At 36.9% G+C, this 16,889-nt stretch overlaps 1 long non-coding RNA gene across 1 annotated transcript; it reads right to left on the reverse strand.

Moving 5' to 3' along the window:
• Window positions 1–435: 435 nt before the first annotated feature.
• LOC131257561 (uncharacterized) lies at window positions 436–2,620 on the reverse strand. The gene is made up of 3 exons (XR_009177499.1): window positions 2,360–2,620; window positions 2,130–2,262; window positions 436–623 (listed from the first exon to the last, which is right to left on the reverse strand). It is a non-coding gene; the product is annotated as an uncharacterized LOC131257561 (long non-coding RNA).
• Window positions 2,621–16,889: the final 14,269 nt, after the last annotated feature.

Raw genomic sequence — 16,889 nt, forward strand, 5'->3', positions numbered from 1 at the left:
TTGGAGAAGATGATTAGAATGCTGTAAATAGATTACTAAGTGAGCATTGGCGCATGTATTAGATGAGGTTAGATGGGATAAAATTACATTTAGTCTCGTGCAAATTCCATCCAACATTTGGAGAGGATGAGAAAGATTAATATTATGCGGGATGGAATTGCATTTGGTCCCATGCGAGGCTTTGGTGGATTTTGAAATCCATTACACATGTGAGCCCCACATTGATCCACATGCGTTTGTCCATGACGTCCATTCATGTACTGTAACACCTCGAATTTCGTAACCCAAGTTTAGTACTCGTTTTCTAAAACCCCGAGTGTTAACTTTGAAGGATAGCCCCACATTTCATAGTGATATATATATATATATAAAATTTTTTATTTCTATTATTAGTGAGAGATCACAACGGGAGTAAACAGACTACACATAGAGGAAGTGTCTAAAATATATCTCAACTTATACAAATGGTTGCCCATAGGACTTATACGAAGTAACGACTCAAATATAAAAAATGAAATAAAATAATAATGAAAGAAAACTAGGATATGGAGTCGTAAGATTATTTAGCTCTCCATGCCCCACACCAATGTCGATCGGTGCATCATCTACATAACCTGCATCAACTGAATACGGTTTGATAGCGTCAATGGCTATCCCTGTGAGGTATACCCTCCAAGATTACCAAGCATCACAAAAGTCAATAATGGAATTCAAATGACTCAGGAGAATACAATATCCAATGTAAACTTCATAAGTAAAATATAAGAATATACAATTTATATTTCTTAAGTGACATATAGAATGATATATACCACCTGTACATAAGAAGAAAACACAATCTATAAGTACAATCCAAGGAACTATAGAATCTAAGTTACAATTTACAATTCACAAGTACAACACCAACTACATATCGACATGGAATTCCAGGTATAACATGTATAGATACAATCCATTCGCCACAAATATAACACAAACAATTATAACATTCAAGCTACAATTTAATGTATAATATAAGAAGATACAATCCACTTCACACACAATATTCAATGGCTAACTTAATCTTAATTAATGAATGAATGCATGAATACAATCAGCATGGGGATGTACATCCAGCTGAATAAATGAATGGACCTTTCAAACAGTCGGCCCATTCATACAAGATATCGGGTCTTTCAAACAGTCGACCAGGCATCTGATAACGCCCACGTGCCATGTATGCATGATTAACCCAACCATTATTAGTCCAATTTACAAACAAAATATCAGAGAAGCTCAAAGGTCACTATCGGGGGCGTGTGCAACCGAACATAGGCTGACAGCTTCGGCATAGTGTCCCATTCCACCATCCCTGGCTCATGAGACTTAAACAAGTAAAATTCTAACACACTTAAATAATTAAAAGTAGTGATGGTAAGATAAAGAATCCAAGATATTTCATTTACAAGAATCTCTATAACTAGTGGCCACTCATGATTCGACACGTAGACCCTACCATCACATGTCCAAATATACTTTCAACAAAGAGTTCTCCCAACAAGCCATATTGGCATCAAGTCCTTCAAGGACACCACCAAATAATACAATTCATAAGCCATAATACGCAAATAATTCATGAGATGGTAAGTCTACAATCACATAACATTTAATTCATTCATGATCGGCCACTAGCTCGAGAAAAACTCTAATATACATATCTGCTAACATCTAACATTAAATTCCAATTTCAACTTAACACAATCCAATGTTAAACCAAACTATAATCAATTTAATATACATCATCGAGTGTTAAACTAATCTACAATCAATTCAATATACATATTCAAGTAAATACTCATGTTCATCGAAACTAGACTAAACCAATTAATTTCATAGTCAAATAAATCATAACTCTTTAGGATTTAGTACATTAATATCTGTAAATTAAGAGACGTACTCATATGATTCTTTATTATAAGAGAATATTTATATATAAATATGAATCATCTTAAATCAAAGATTAACAATTCGTAGCTCAATTAAATATCTAATCATACATGTAAACTAGTCAAAAACATTCTTTGGCAAATAAATCAATAAAACTAATTTAACTATCATAATGAAAGTAAACTTGAAGGGTGAATCCTCACCTTAGGATATGAATTCTCTTCTTACAAGACTAACGATCACTAAAAAGTCCAAATCACTCGATTTAACTTCACTAGCTTGAATTGATTCAACTCAACTCCTAATTCGGTCCAAACTCAGCTCAACATGTCGAACCTAGATGAGAGATAATTTCAGTTTTTACCGTAAGAATTAAAATAATATAATTATAACTTGATTAAAAATCCAAACAAAGATTCTAAAACTAACTAACTTGAACATGCCGATACTTCTTGATTTACACTTGATCAACTGAACTCGGCCCGATTTGACCCAATTGACTCAATCCAAACAAGGCTAGAAAGCCACAGAATAATAATTACATGTTGGACAAATGACTAAAATTAGAATTTAAGTCAAACTCAAATCTTTGCTAAAAACTCACTGAGTTGACTCATTGCTACATTGACCAAATACCATTAGATTTGAAATCGAGTTTATACCTTGATTGATGAAGTCACCCTGCTACCAGACGAGAATGAAACAAGTAAGATAAAACTTTTAGCTTGAAAACATCTAGCAAAGTTATCAAGCCCAACTAGATCCACTACAACTCATTTCACGTCACCGAGTCAACTCAGCTGAGTCAAACATACATTGCATCTTATCTTTTTATTCTTCTTGTTCATTACTTTTCTCTATCTTATTTTCTCTCACAACTCAACCAGCAACGCCTGGATGAAACCAGATCCTAACTTGTGTGATTTGGAAGTTGACTTGGCGAGTCGACTCAACTCACGTATCCATCTCCTCCTCTCATTCCCTAATCTTCCGTTTCTCCTCTTACTCTTTCTCCATCCCTTCTTACTCCACTCCTCTTTCCTCTCCAGCAACACCATTAGACAGCCTAGATCTCAAACCATGCTCAAATCGGTCAGGTTAGACTGAGTCAACCCGATAGGGAGCAATTTTTCTCTCCCCTTAACTCCTTCCTTTTTGTTGATTTTCTGCAGAGATTCTCCACCCGTGGAAGAGTATTATGTAAAATGCTGAGGTTCTCCCACAACTACATGAATGCCTTCAATAACTGACTCATCGTCGAGTTAACTCGGTATAAACGATTTATGTAGGAAGATGTTTGAATGCCATTTACCTTTATACTCATGGATCTGACCTCTGGTTGGATTTCATTGCTCGGATGATGTTTATGTGGGCCACCCATTCATGGTTTCAAATATGAACTTTATGACTTCTTAAGCGCTTGCGGTGGTGCATTTTCGACGGGGAAGATGATGGAGCTTTCATGGCATTCTTCAATCAGATGCATCTTTCTTGATTCCATTTCTTCTGGACGAGTCAAATCTGACCTAGGAACCTTGTAAAAGAAGGACTTCAAAGTTTCATCTCTGTTTACATGGTGGGTTCGAAGAAAGACCGACTCAACAGATTTTTTAGTGCAGCCGCAATAATAGGAGAATAAGCGCATTCTCATATGACATCTAGGGTTTCTCCTTTGGATTTGGACGGCTATGATTGTTTTGTATAAACTGTCTAGATGGAGTTTGCTCATAACAAATTCAAAATAGCCAAAACGGAAAGATTCCTCTCGTAATGACTTCTTCTTATGAGAAAACTCGAGATCCGAGTGAGGTAGAATGGAGGGCTAGGATTTTCTAATTGAAGGGCTGGGATGGCATGGAAAACCCTCACATAGATTGCCAGCTTGGCAACCAGAAATAGTTTCTGTTTTCAGAAAAACTACTCTTGGGCAACTCCTTTTACAGCTAGGTGTGTGTATGTGAACACTTGAGAACGCCAACACATGAAGGGGTTAGGGTTTTGGTTGAATCCATTATCCGTACACAATGGATGGTTCAGATCATCAAGTAGGCTAAAGATGGTGGGCCACTGATCACAAAACATAGAGATATCCGTTTAAAATGCCCACTCGGCGGGAAAATTGAAGAAAGAGAGAAAACTCTCTTATTCTAGCAAATCGTTAGGTCAAAGCAAGTTTGACCCGACTCTTGCTTTGGTACAACACAGTTGCACCCAAGTTGTGTACACACACCACCGATGGTGGGGTCCACAGTGATGCAAGGTGTAATCTATACCACTCATGTGATTCTACTTGTCCTATTAGAACATATGCCCATTTGTCAAGCAACTCCAATGCTTAGGTGGGCCATACAACTGAATAATGTCCTAATTGTGGATTTAGATCAATCTAGCGGTCAGATTGATCCCGATCCAATTATCAACAGTTGGTAACACCCCAGGATAAAATATGGGGTGTTACATATACATCGTGTACACGAGACAATCTAGTTATATATGCATACAAGTGAACGACATCTGTTGTGAATTTGGTCCATTGATTATAATTTCATGGTCCACCAAATAGGATTTTGCTTAATCCAATTTTTTTCCTGCAGCAAGAATTTTATCCCAAACATGCGATTGGATGGCTAAAATACCATGGTATTTATAGACATGTAATCATTGTGCAATAACGATGTTAATACTATTTAATACAATTCAATACCATTTTATTACACAGACTAAACACGCCCTAAGATACTTGAAAAATATTTGCAGTTATGGTCTTAGGTATACCTGATATTTAGTTGTACTAAAGGGGTAAAGTGATGCAAACTGGATATTAGATTTAGTGGAATCTAAGTTCACTAGTGGCTATGTGTTCACTCTTGGAGGAGCCGTATGTAACACCTTGTATTTTGCAATGCTTGGGTGTTACCTTTAAAACCAACTTAGCATGAACGTATGTGGGAACACACATAGCATCTGTCAGATATTCACAGATCGTAAAAGTAACCTATGTGTGGCCCACTTACAAATTTAAAAATGATCTAATCTTTCTTATCAAACCCTACAGTAAATAAAAGGACATTGGTCAAGATGCAGACCACGATAAATAACTTATAAAAATAATAAAGATAATAACAATGCTAGTAATTGAACATTTAATAACATAAAATCAGGAGATGATAGTCCTAATAACCTATAGAGTGGCCCACAACACGAATTATATATAAACACACACACACACATATTTATAATTAAATATACATGTAGTAATAATGAAATAAAATAAAATTAATATGTGGATGGTAGGACATACAAAAGGTCCATTGGAACCTTTTGACCGTTTATGGTCAGATTGGGATCGATTCGATCGTCGGATCGATAAAATCGGCACCCAAGGGCCTTGATTCAGTTAGCACGGCCCACCTGGGATCTGGATCAGCCTGAATTTCGGTCAGAGGACTTGATTAGGGCCTCCCAGAGTGAATGAATGGTGTGGATTGGTCGCAACATCACGATGGACCCCACACAAAGGGTGCGTGTGCACCTTAGCCAACATGCTGGATGTGCACCGTACCAGTAGGAGTGGTCAGAGCTCTTTGACCGAAATTTCCTTAAGAAGAGAGGTTCTCTCTCTCTCTCTCTCTCTCTCTCTCTCTCTCTTCGTTTGAGACAGCTGACGGACAACGTCCGTTTTCGACCCACCATGGCCCACAAATGGGGACCCATCTTGATGATCCAGACCGTCCATCGTGGGCGCGGCATGGGCCTGACTAGAACCATGTCACTCATGAAAGCCCCTACACATGTGTGTTTACACAACAACCGGCACAAGTAGGACTCGAAAGCACATAACTTTCAAAAATGGAAACATTTCTCACCGCCAGCTAGGCGATCCATGTGAGGTGAGATTCTCCAATCCCAACCTTTCATTTAGGAGAGATCATGGCTGTCCGATTTGCTTAGGGCGTTCCAACTGAAACCATTGCCGGTTTTGCAATACTGACCGATTTTAGGGTCAGTTTTAAACAAACCAAATCCTGATCGTTTAATCTCGATCCAACGGTTTGGGAGGCTAGGGCGAGTAAAAAAAAGTGGGAGGGTTGAGCAGCAATGAGATTCGAATGCATTCTTGCAGCTGTCTAAGGAAAAAAAAATCGATCGCAGCCTCCTTTGCTCGAACCCACCATGAAAACCTCCCTGGAGCTTCACTCCAACCATTCTCCAAGCTCCTCTGAGCTTATACACACCACCTACAACAATCACTTCGAAGAAATAAACCCCCATTTGCAAGCTGCCATTATCGGAGCTCCTCTTCCTCGTCGAAATATACCAGTCGTTGAGCTCAATTCAATCATCAGTCCCACATCCAAGACGTCCATTTCGTAGCTCATTTAATGGTATTCGATCCCTGTTAATTCCATCATGATCCGTTTAGCATGTTAGAGACAACGACTTCCTCAAAAATACTCCGAAACAGATCAAGTCGGGTCTCGTCCGAGTTCGAGTCGGACATCAACCTCTCTATGCTCGAGGATAGGGTTTTTCTGCTGTAGGCATTGGATGAGGTGGTTAGAATCGTACAATATGTGAGATTTTTTTTCGGTGGTCCCTACAGTGTGGGGTGGACCTGATGAATGGCTCAGACTAACTGGTTTAACCATCCCTGTCAAACATAACTGTCTTTGGGACCGACATCTTAGAAGGAAACGCATTTAGGTCCAAATGTTGTGGACTGTTTGGCAGCAAGATAGAAAGGAGAGGAGAAAAGGAAAGCATTAGAAGGAGAAGAAGAAAACCAAAGAGAGAGAGAGAGCGAGAAGGTGGTTGCACCGCACTCAATCGAGCCTGAGTTTGGGCCGAGTCGGACCTAGTCACGGCTATGACTCAGACCGAGTCTGTCCATATTCGACGCCCATTGCTGGGCGTTCGAGCATGAAGAGAAGAAGGAGAGTAGGAGAAGAAGGAAGAAAAGAGATAGAAAAGAAAGAAAAGAGAAAGAAGGAAGAAGTGTGGGTTGAGCTGAGTCAACCTGGTTTGGGACCGAGTTAGATGGGCCGAGTCGAGCATGGGTCCTCAGTTTTATACTCAAGGAAATGGAGGTAACAACATGCCCATTTAGTGAGAAGAACTTACTCGGGAAAGAAGGAAAATTAACTCACTCGACTCTAACTGAGTCGACTCGCCGTTGAGTCAACTTACATAGGTCAGCTTTCTCTCCTAGCTTAAATTATTTAATTTACTATTATCATTGACTATTGCGGTTATTGAATGCGATTAGCTACTAGAAGGTTAATTGTGCTAGTATTAGTTACTATAAAACTACAACGGTTGGATGTTAGATATTAGTATTTATTCCTAAATATTTCCATTGATAATAGATCACACTATGTATTACCATTTTTACCACTATTCTATGAGGATTGATAACCTTAGGTACGACTAGCCATTGGTAAAGTATTTGTGCTCAACCTAGTTATCATAAACAAGTTTTAGTTATTACATAATAGAATTTCATGAAACTCTCTTAAACATCATTCTTAACGGTAGATCATAATATCTATTACCGTGACTAAATCCATTGTGGATAGCTATTATTATTAGTATTATCATTAGAAAATATTTATCGTTCTCCTTGTGGGATTAGTTTAATCCTTGTTGATCTGATTATAAGTATAAATCCTTATTATATTAGTGTTGGTAAGGAAATCTTATTATTATTACTTGCCCTATTAATCATTACAAGAATAATGGATAATATCGGTATGTTTAGATATGAACTAGTGCACCTTCATCATTCATACAGATGGATTGATACTCCTGCTATGAATATTATTTGATCTATTGTACAATAATAATAATAATGATAATAACATTAATAATAATAAGTTAGGATTCAAATCCTAAAATCTAAGTATGGGGCTAGACCCTAGGATAAAATCCTAAAACCCTAAAAGATAACCCTAAGCTATGATCTTAAAACCTAGGTGGTATGTAGAACTTGAATCTAATTGTATATCTTGATTTACGGTAGGATTTGATTTTAAGGGAACGTACATTTCCTAGCGATGCTGGTAGGCGAAGCAAACAATAAGGTGATTCTTCTTTCTCTTGAGCTTTCCATTTTCCCATTAGCTTAAGTTATGATTTTTATTTCAATTTATAATTAATGTTTGCGCTTCATAGTCATATGTGTTAATTGCTGAAATTGAATTGTTACATTACATACTTAATGTTTATCCTGCATATTTGTTTCATACCTGTGGACTATTTGTGGATTGCATATGGAACTTAAACTGGTATATTCATGGGAAACCCCCACCTATAAATGTATACCCATACTTGGGATGTAACCCGACTGGTTGTGAGTGTAATGGACCTTCGGTGTAGTGGCTATTGAATGATAGTTTATATTGACCATTGATGTGGGCCTACCATCTAGGGTTGTTGTGTCCAATAGTTTTCAAGGATGGTCTTTTATCGCATGGTTTTGATACTCGCCCTATGTGGCCAATTTAGTATCACCCTATGAGGCTTTGTTCCAGTATTTTTCTAGATGGGTTTGATGTTTTATATTATCCAACCATGTGATTGCAAGCCCCATATACTGTAATATGATTGGCCACTAGTCGATGAGTTTTCATTAAACATCCTAAGATGGTAGTCTTATGGGTCAGGGATGGTGGTCATGAGACACTATGCCCGAGCCATCGGCCTACGCTAGGCCATGCGCTCCCCGTAGTGACCGTGAGTTTATTTAAATTAGCTGATTGCAATTGGACTGATAATGGATTGACTAATCATGCATACATGACATATTATGATGACTTGGATCATTATACCCATGCGATTATGCCGAATGTTGCGCTAATGACCAATCATTCGATTTATGATAATGACTTCAATCATCATGCCCATGCGATTACGTTGAGTGTTGCGCTGATGACCAGTCATATGCCCGTCCGGATGTTTTAACCGAGGCATAGACTGTCTGGATGTTTTATCCGGGTCGATGATTGCATAGGTGACGACTCCTATGTCCGTCTGGATATTTAACTCAGGATAATGATTGCAGTCACGCATCTATGCATATAATAAGACTATATTTACTCTGTTTTGGTTGTCTGGATGTTTTATACTATTTCTTACCAAATGCGGCGGTGTATAATCTTGAGGGGAATTCACACTAAGTTGGCCACTCATCCATCAAATATATAACCGTACAGGTAGCATATGTGAAATTCATGTTTATATTGATGAGGAGCAAGCTATATTTGACAGGGATGTATGATTGTAATTGCTAAGGGTTGCTACAGGATTTCATATCCCAAATTTGTTGTAATTTACCTTATTTCACATGTAATATTATTTCATTTTGTAATTGTAAGAATGAGGATATTGGTTTGTATAAGTCATTATAGACAGCTTTTGTATATTTCAAATATAAATAAAATTTTCCTTTATGTTGATTTGTCTATTCTATGCTCATCTGCTTACTCTGATGTTTGAAAAAAATATACTCGAATTTGACCATCCTTTAAGGTTAACACTCAGATTTTTGAGAAACAAGTCGTATACTCAGGTCTTGAAAAGTCGAGGCATTACACCATAGTATTTTAGAAGTTTAAGAAGCAGACTTGTATATCTTAATTCACGACGGGGTCTGAGTTTATTGCTCTTTCGATTGCAGGAGAAGAGACTGAATGGTTGAAAAATTTGCTTTCAGATAAACCCTTGTGGGGTAAACAAGTGGCAACAATTGTGCTGCATTATGATAGCCAATGTATGATAGATAAGGCAAATAATATGACCTATAATGGAAAGTTCAGACATAACTTAGTCAAGCAATTAATTCGAGATGGGATAATTGTAATTGAGTTTGTATGTAACACCCGCAATTTTTGTTAATAAAATTTAAATTAAAAAATTTTAAATTTAATTTTGAGTGGAAAAGAGATCCACCAATCTTATCATCCTTCCTCTTGTCTCTCTTTATTGAAAACTTACCTCGTATCTCATAGTCTCCCAACGAAACCCTCTTTCTTAAAAAGGGAACGTAAGAGAGCGAGAGTCCTATTAAAACTAAAAGAACCAAAGAAAAACTTGTAGCAAAAAATAAAAATACAAAAGAAAAAGTGGGAAGAAGGATTTTTGAAATTCATCTATTTATGTTAGTGTATTTTTATTTTTCTTTGTTTTCTTTATGAAATAGTTAATTTGGCATGATCTACTATAACAGCCTTAGTTTTAATGATAGTTGCATACGTCGATACCTACAAATGTGCCTCATATGGAAAGTGGCGAATAATTAGAAACGTTGTAAAAGAAATATTCTCGCTCATAGTATGAGTAGGACTGCTAAATTTCGAGGACGAAATTCTCTTTAAGGAGGGTAGATTGTAACACCCCGTACTTTCCAGTACTCGGGTGTTACCTTATAACCTAACTTAGTATAAATACAAACCTAGCCTATTTGAACATTTACCTTTATTATAGCTTAAATTGACCATTAAGAGTAATCTTCATCCAAAGATTAACCCATCTGATCGTTAATTTGGTAGATCTACCATAGATCTTCATCTCAGTAGTTACAAAGTCTTGTGAGCCATGCAAATAGCGAACTTTAAGGTCACCAGATTGTTATCCTTGAATAAGAGAAAATCTAAATGATCAAATAGAAATTAAGTGGTAGGTTGGGACTTATCTAATAAAGGTTAATAACGTAGGCTATTTGTATCGTCACATCCAACCGTTAATCTGAAATAAAATAAAATAAGTGTAATAAATAAATAAATAAATAAATTAGTTTGAAAAAGCCTATAATACAACTCCTAAAGATAGAACCATTACATTTCAATGCAAATATTCAATGATTAAAAATATAATAATAATAATAATAATAACGTTATTAAGAATATTGTAACAAAAATATTTAAAATTATAAATGCATATTAGACCATCTTATCAGTAATCCAACCATTGATTTCCAATTAAGGGGACATTAGGACCATTTTGACCATTGACGTTCAATTTTAGAATGATCCGATCATTAGATCAATGGAAATCGTTAGTTAAATCATAAAAATAAAATAAAATGGCCAATCTGAATTATGGATCTGCCTCATCTTCAATACTCTATCCTAATATGGTCTTGCAAAATGAACTGACGGTCTGGATTTGTCAAAGACATCCATATGGACCCCACTGCATCAACGTGTGTATGAGATGTGCATGCACTCACAGTGCACCAGACCTGTCAACATGGTCAAACCGTGTTGACCTGATGAAAATCTGGAAAAGAGGATTTTCCTCTCTTTTTTCTTTCGTTTCCTGCCACTCGTAGTTTGAACGGACGAGCCGTTTATATTCGATCGTGGCTCACCATCACGAGCCATTACTCAAATTTGAACTGTCCATCAAATTTAATCAGTGGGCTCGACTAAAACCTAAGATATTTCTCGGGAACTTGTGCCATCCATGAACACAAATCTAGACACAGAAAGCCGTATGCGGTGAGATCTTCCCAAAAATAGAAAAATCGCTTTTCGCTGCCAGCTTGGCATTCCAAGTGAGTCGTCTTCAAGCGATCCTACCTGTTTATTAGGATCGATCTCAATCGTCTAGAATCCCACCGATTAGGTTTTCTTACCCAAGGAGAGCACCGCAAGGAACCTTTCAATTTTTATTTGCTGGCACAATCTTGACCGTTAGTCGGCTTCTAGAAGCCTCTTCGACGAATCTCAAACGTTCAAACTAGGACATTAGGAAACCCGTTCGGATAGGATAAGGAGATCTCGTGAGAACTCGTTGGCCGGAGAAAATAAGTGTGCGGCGCGAGAAAATCTCGCATACCATCACGGTACCCATCTGGTCATCCAAAACGCGAGCCCCACAATGATTAATGAACGAATCCACACCGACCAAACGTTTCGTATCACTGGATTCACCAATATTCTCGATTTCACCATGATTAGAGGAGTTATCTCCTCCATTCGATCGAAAGAACCCACCATATCATGTGGGCCCCAAACTCAGATCCAAGACATCCATTCGGTAAGCCACGTCCTCTGAGAATCATCGGTAGCCTTATAATTCAGTCATATAGACTAGGATTAGAAGTGATACTCCAAATATCACCATGAAAAATCGCTAAAATGCCCTTGGCTGTGACTAACCCAGCGATTAGTTGCGGCCAAACCTTCGAGAATGAGTTTAGGGAGCTTATAAAAGGATTCCTTTTAGGGCAACCCTTTCCAAAAAAGGAAAGTCAGAAAGAGAGGTCAGGTGCACCATTTCTCCCTTCCACATTTGTCGACTTAGATCGAGTCATGAGTCTTTCCGAGTCTGAGCCGAGTCCCGCGCCTCGGGTCCTCCTAGTAGAAAGAAAGGAAGAAGAAAAGAAGCAGAAGAAGAAGAAAAGAAGGAGAAGAAGGATGAGAGGAAAACGTGAAAGAGAGGAGAAGCATGGTCCAGGTTGTTGTCGAGTCAAGTAAATTCGACTCACAGTAATTGAGTCCAGCATTGCTTCTAGTCTCCCTAATAGAGCAAGAGAAAGAGTAAAGCAGAAGGAAGAAAGAGATGAAAGAGAGAGAAGATCAGAAGATAGAGAAGAGAGAGAGAGAGCGATGTACTGCTTTGTCTCGACTCGAACCAAATCCACCGACTGGCTATCAGGTCGCTGCCCCAACTGGGTCGAGTTGGGCGTGGGCCTAGCCTAGGTCTAGCCGGAGTCTTACCAGGGAGGGAGAGAAAGAAAGAGAGAGTAAAGGAAAAGAGAAGGAAAGAGTAAAAGAAAAGAGAAGGGAAAGAAAGGAGGAGAAAGAGGAGGACGTGAGTTGCTGACTCGACTCGCTCGAGTCATGGGTTTCGTTTGATGTGTTTGCACTGAGTCCAGAGGGTGCTGGGCTTGCATGAGGAAGCAGGGAAGAAGGAAGGGAAATGATTAAAGAAGAAGGAGAAAGAGGAAAAGAGAAGAGAGAAACTAGGAAGAATGATGAGTCGAGTTGACTCAACCGAGTCAATGCAGGTGAGCTGTTTTCATTCTCTTCACAAATCAGATTTTTATCATTAATTACTTTCATTATTAAAATCATTTAAAATTAGCAATTAATATCATCCTATTACTATTATAATTGAGGTTATAAATTTATATTAGATAGTTATACTAAGTAGTATTATTATCATCATCAATTATAACCTCTACTACTCATTTTCATCCATTGCACAGCTTCAATTTTAGAATTTTTAAAATGACTAACCTTAAACGTAAGCTGGAGATCAAGTCTAAGGTTAGATCTTAACCATAGGTGGTGTGCGGAACTTAGATCTAAACCGTCCAAGTTAGATTCGTGCATTGTAGCATTCTTGCGCAATCACTTACTTTATAGGTGAGGATCACCCTTTAAGCTTTTCTACATCTTTATAGTTAGCATAGCTTGCTTATTTCATCTCTCGCCTACAATAATTCTTAGTGAAAGTGTTGATAAATGCTAGTTTCTAATTTAGTAATTCTTTATAATGATTGATAGTTTGATTTATATTCAAATATGAGCATACGATAGGTCTCAAATATTCCTCTTTATATGTGTAATTACTTTTGACAATGTGCTTGACTTATTTTACCACTTGCGATTACCTTATGGTGTTTTTAGAGGTCCTCGAACTAGTGGTCATTTATCCTAATAAGATTAAATAGAATATTTATTGTGAAATTACCATCGTGTGGATCACTGGTGCCTTTATGACTTTTTGAGATAACCCTTTTTATCATATCCTTGAATGAACTATTTACCTTACATGCCTTTGATTGACTAATTACCCTCTTGCGGCTTTAATGAATTATTTTATATACACATGCGTGGTAAGTTCTACTTGTTGGATTACGATTGGCCACTATTTGAGCAATTTACCTTAAAATATCATATTTATTAGTCTCATGAGTCAGGAATGGTGGAATGGGACACTATGCCTGAACTATCGGCTTATGATGGGTGAGAAACCCCCCATAGTGACCTTTGAGCCTTCGTAAATTGATTGTTTGAAATTGAAATAATAATGGTTGAGCTAATCATGTATTTTCATGGCATGTGGTCTTTTCCAGGTGACTAGTTCTCCTTGGGCGTACCTTGAGTACTTTTTCGAGTGGCTAGATCTCCTTGGGCGATGTATATATTATGATTTTTTTCTAGTGGTTAGTTCTCCTTGGGCATTCCTTTATGTACTTTTTCGAGTGACTAGTCCTCATTGGGCGATTTATATATTATTATAGTCTTTTCCGGGTGGTTAGTTTTCCTTGGGCATACCCTTGTGTACTTATCTGGGTGACTAGTCCTCCTTGGGCGATGTATATATCATAGTCTTTTCCAAGTGGCTGGTTCTCCCTGGGCATACCTTTGAGTACTTTTTTGGTTGGCTAGGTCTTCTTGAGCTACTTTTTACCAGCTGGATGTATATCCCCAGGTCTGTGAGCATGTGCATGCATCCATGTATTTAAACAAGATCATTTTTGTGAAATTTATTTAATGAATATGTATCTGATGAACCTTATCTGATTTCTATGATAATCATTATGTAATATTTGTTATACACTGCTTTTGTTAAGTATGCTTAATTATCTTGACGATGCGATAAATCTTGAGGGATATACCTCACTGTGATAGCCATTGACACTATCGAACCGTATTCAGTGTGTAGGAAACATAGATAATGCATATACTGGTGTTCATGTGGATTAGGATGAGCTAGAGGACCTTGTGACTCTCTATCCTCGATTACATTTGTATTTAATTTGTAATGTCATGTTCTGTAAAAGTTAAGACATTGATTTGTATAAGTTTTTGGGTAACTACAAGAACATTTGGTTATTATATTTGGACTCCCTCTTATATTTGAATTGCTCATATTCTGCTAGTTTATTAATTTTGATAAAAAGAAAAAAAATGCATGTAGAATTTGGGTATTTTCAAAGGTTAACGCTCGGGTTTTTGGAACACGAGTAGTGTACTCGGGTTTCAGGAATCGGGGTGTTACGTCTACACATTGGATAGATTAGATCAATCAAAAATTCATTGTGTAGGTTTAATTCATTTATGTGGAAAGGTACATTAATACGTATGACTTTAAGGCTGATGTGCAAAAGATGAGATTTTTTCATGACGGACAACGATCGGTATGATCTGTACTATTCATGTGTGTTTTAAAACTTAATGATGCAATATTTTTAAGAATCAAACAAATTCGACACCTCAATGGACCGTACTAATCATAAATCTACCAATTTTTTCTTTAATCTAACGAAATTGAATAAATACCGGAAGTGTAATTTTCCGGGCAAGTTACAACTTGACACAGAGAATTATATGACATAATCTAAAATGTGTGATTAAATCATTACCATTCATTAGATTCTTAAGATTAAAATAAATTACAATCTTAAATTTTAGACCAATCGAACTATTAGATGGGTTGCATCAATCTGAAGAAATGATAGATAATGAATCATTATGTGGAATTGTAAGATTAAAAATAATTCTTATGTATGTGATTTTAGGAAATACTAATTCAATTTAGACCGTTGGTTCACGGAATCATTTCCACCGCATCAAGGTGAGTGATCCCGATGTGTTTCCCATCCATCAAGTTAAAATAGATGGATTGTTTGATATGTTGTATGCTCACACTGATATAATTGTCATGTACTCTTAATTGATTTAAATGAATGAGTGATTTTTGTATTAATATAATAATAATGATTTGATTTGATTAATGTAGTATAATCTATTATTTGAGTTACTGCATTAATGCAACTTATATGTTGAATTAATAACTGGACATGAATTGAATGATATACTGGATGATATGTGACTATGTTGATTCATATATGATAATCGAAATGATTTATGCAATACATGACTCATAATTACTTAATATGCTTGTGCATCTATTAATTGCATGCATAACACGTACTGAATTCCTGGCGGACCTCCCTCGATGGTATACTTGGTAGAATCGTTACAAGAAGCTCACTATACCAGTGGAAGCTTACTCAATGAGTAGATGTGGGCCTTACTTATGCCAAACAAATAGTAGAAGCCTTCCGATAGGCAGATGCGGGTTGATGGGTTTCCAACTCAGGCAAGTGGATGAATTCCCACTTAATGCATTGATGCATTGATGCATTGCATAATATTTATATTTTAAAAATTTATATTGTGTATAATTATTGGCATTCTATTATAATTTGATGTAAAGAACCATGTCGCAAATTCTCATTAGGCCCGACCAGCTTACCCTCTATTGATGTAAAACCGTACAGATGAGTAATTAGCTGATGAGTTGGCGCAGGAATAAGAAGTTGTGGTTGAATTAGTACATAACATATGCAAGATATAGTCATACCTACCAGAAGAGGAAATGGCTGCATTTAGACCATTCCTAATCATTTAATTAGAATTTTATTTGTTAGGACGATCCGATTAGTTGAAGGATTTTAAGCATTTGATTGATTTTATTTAATTGTGAATGTTTATGGATGTTGAGAATGGACAAATGTTGATGATTAAATCATTTTGTGTGAATGATTGTGAATGGACCTACTTGGAATGTAAAAATGAATATTAATTTTGCCTCTGAATAATCGTATAATGGAATGAAGTTAGTACACTTTGTGTACGAGTTACGACTCGAAACTCGGGTCTGAGGGGTCACACTTTGTACTCAAATTTAAGGGCGTGACATTGTAAAGTCTAAAGAAAATATAGGTGATTCATTAACTAAAGCATTTTTCAGAGAGTTAGTGATGAGTGTATCGAAGGAAATGCGTTTGAGTCTCATTTAGATAAATCACTGGCAGTGGGAACCCAACTTATATAACTAGAGATCCCAAGAATTAGGTTTAATGGATAACAACAAGTTACTTAGTGTGATTTGGTATCGACATTGTATATGAGAATTGAGAACCTCATTTTTATGATGCAGTA

The sequence above is a fragment of the Magnolia sinica genome, chromosome 10, assembly GCF_029962835.1.
Source record: "Magnolia sinica isolate HGM2019 chromosome 10, MsV1, whole genome shotgun sequence".
Classification (NCBI taxonomy): domain Eukaryota; kingdom Viridiplantae; phylum Streptophyta; class Magnoliopsida; order Magnoliales; family Magnoliaceae; genus Magnolia; species Magnolia sinica.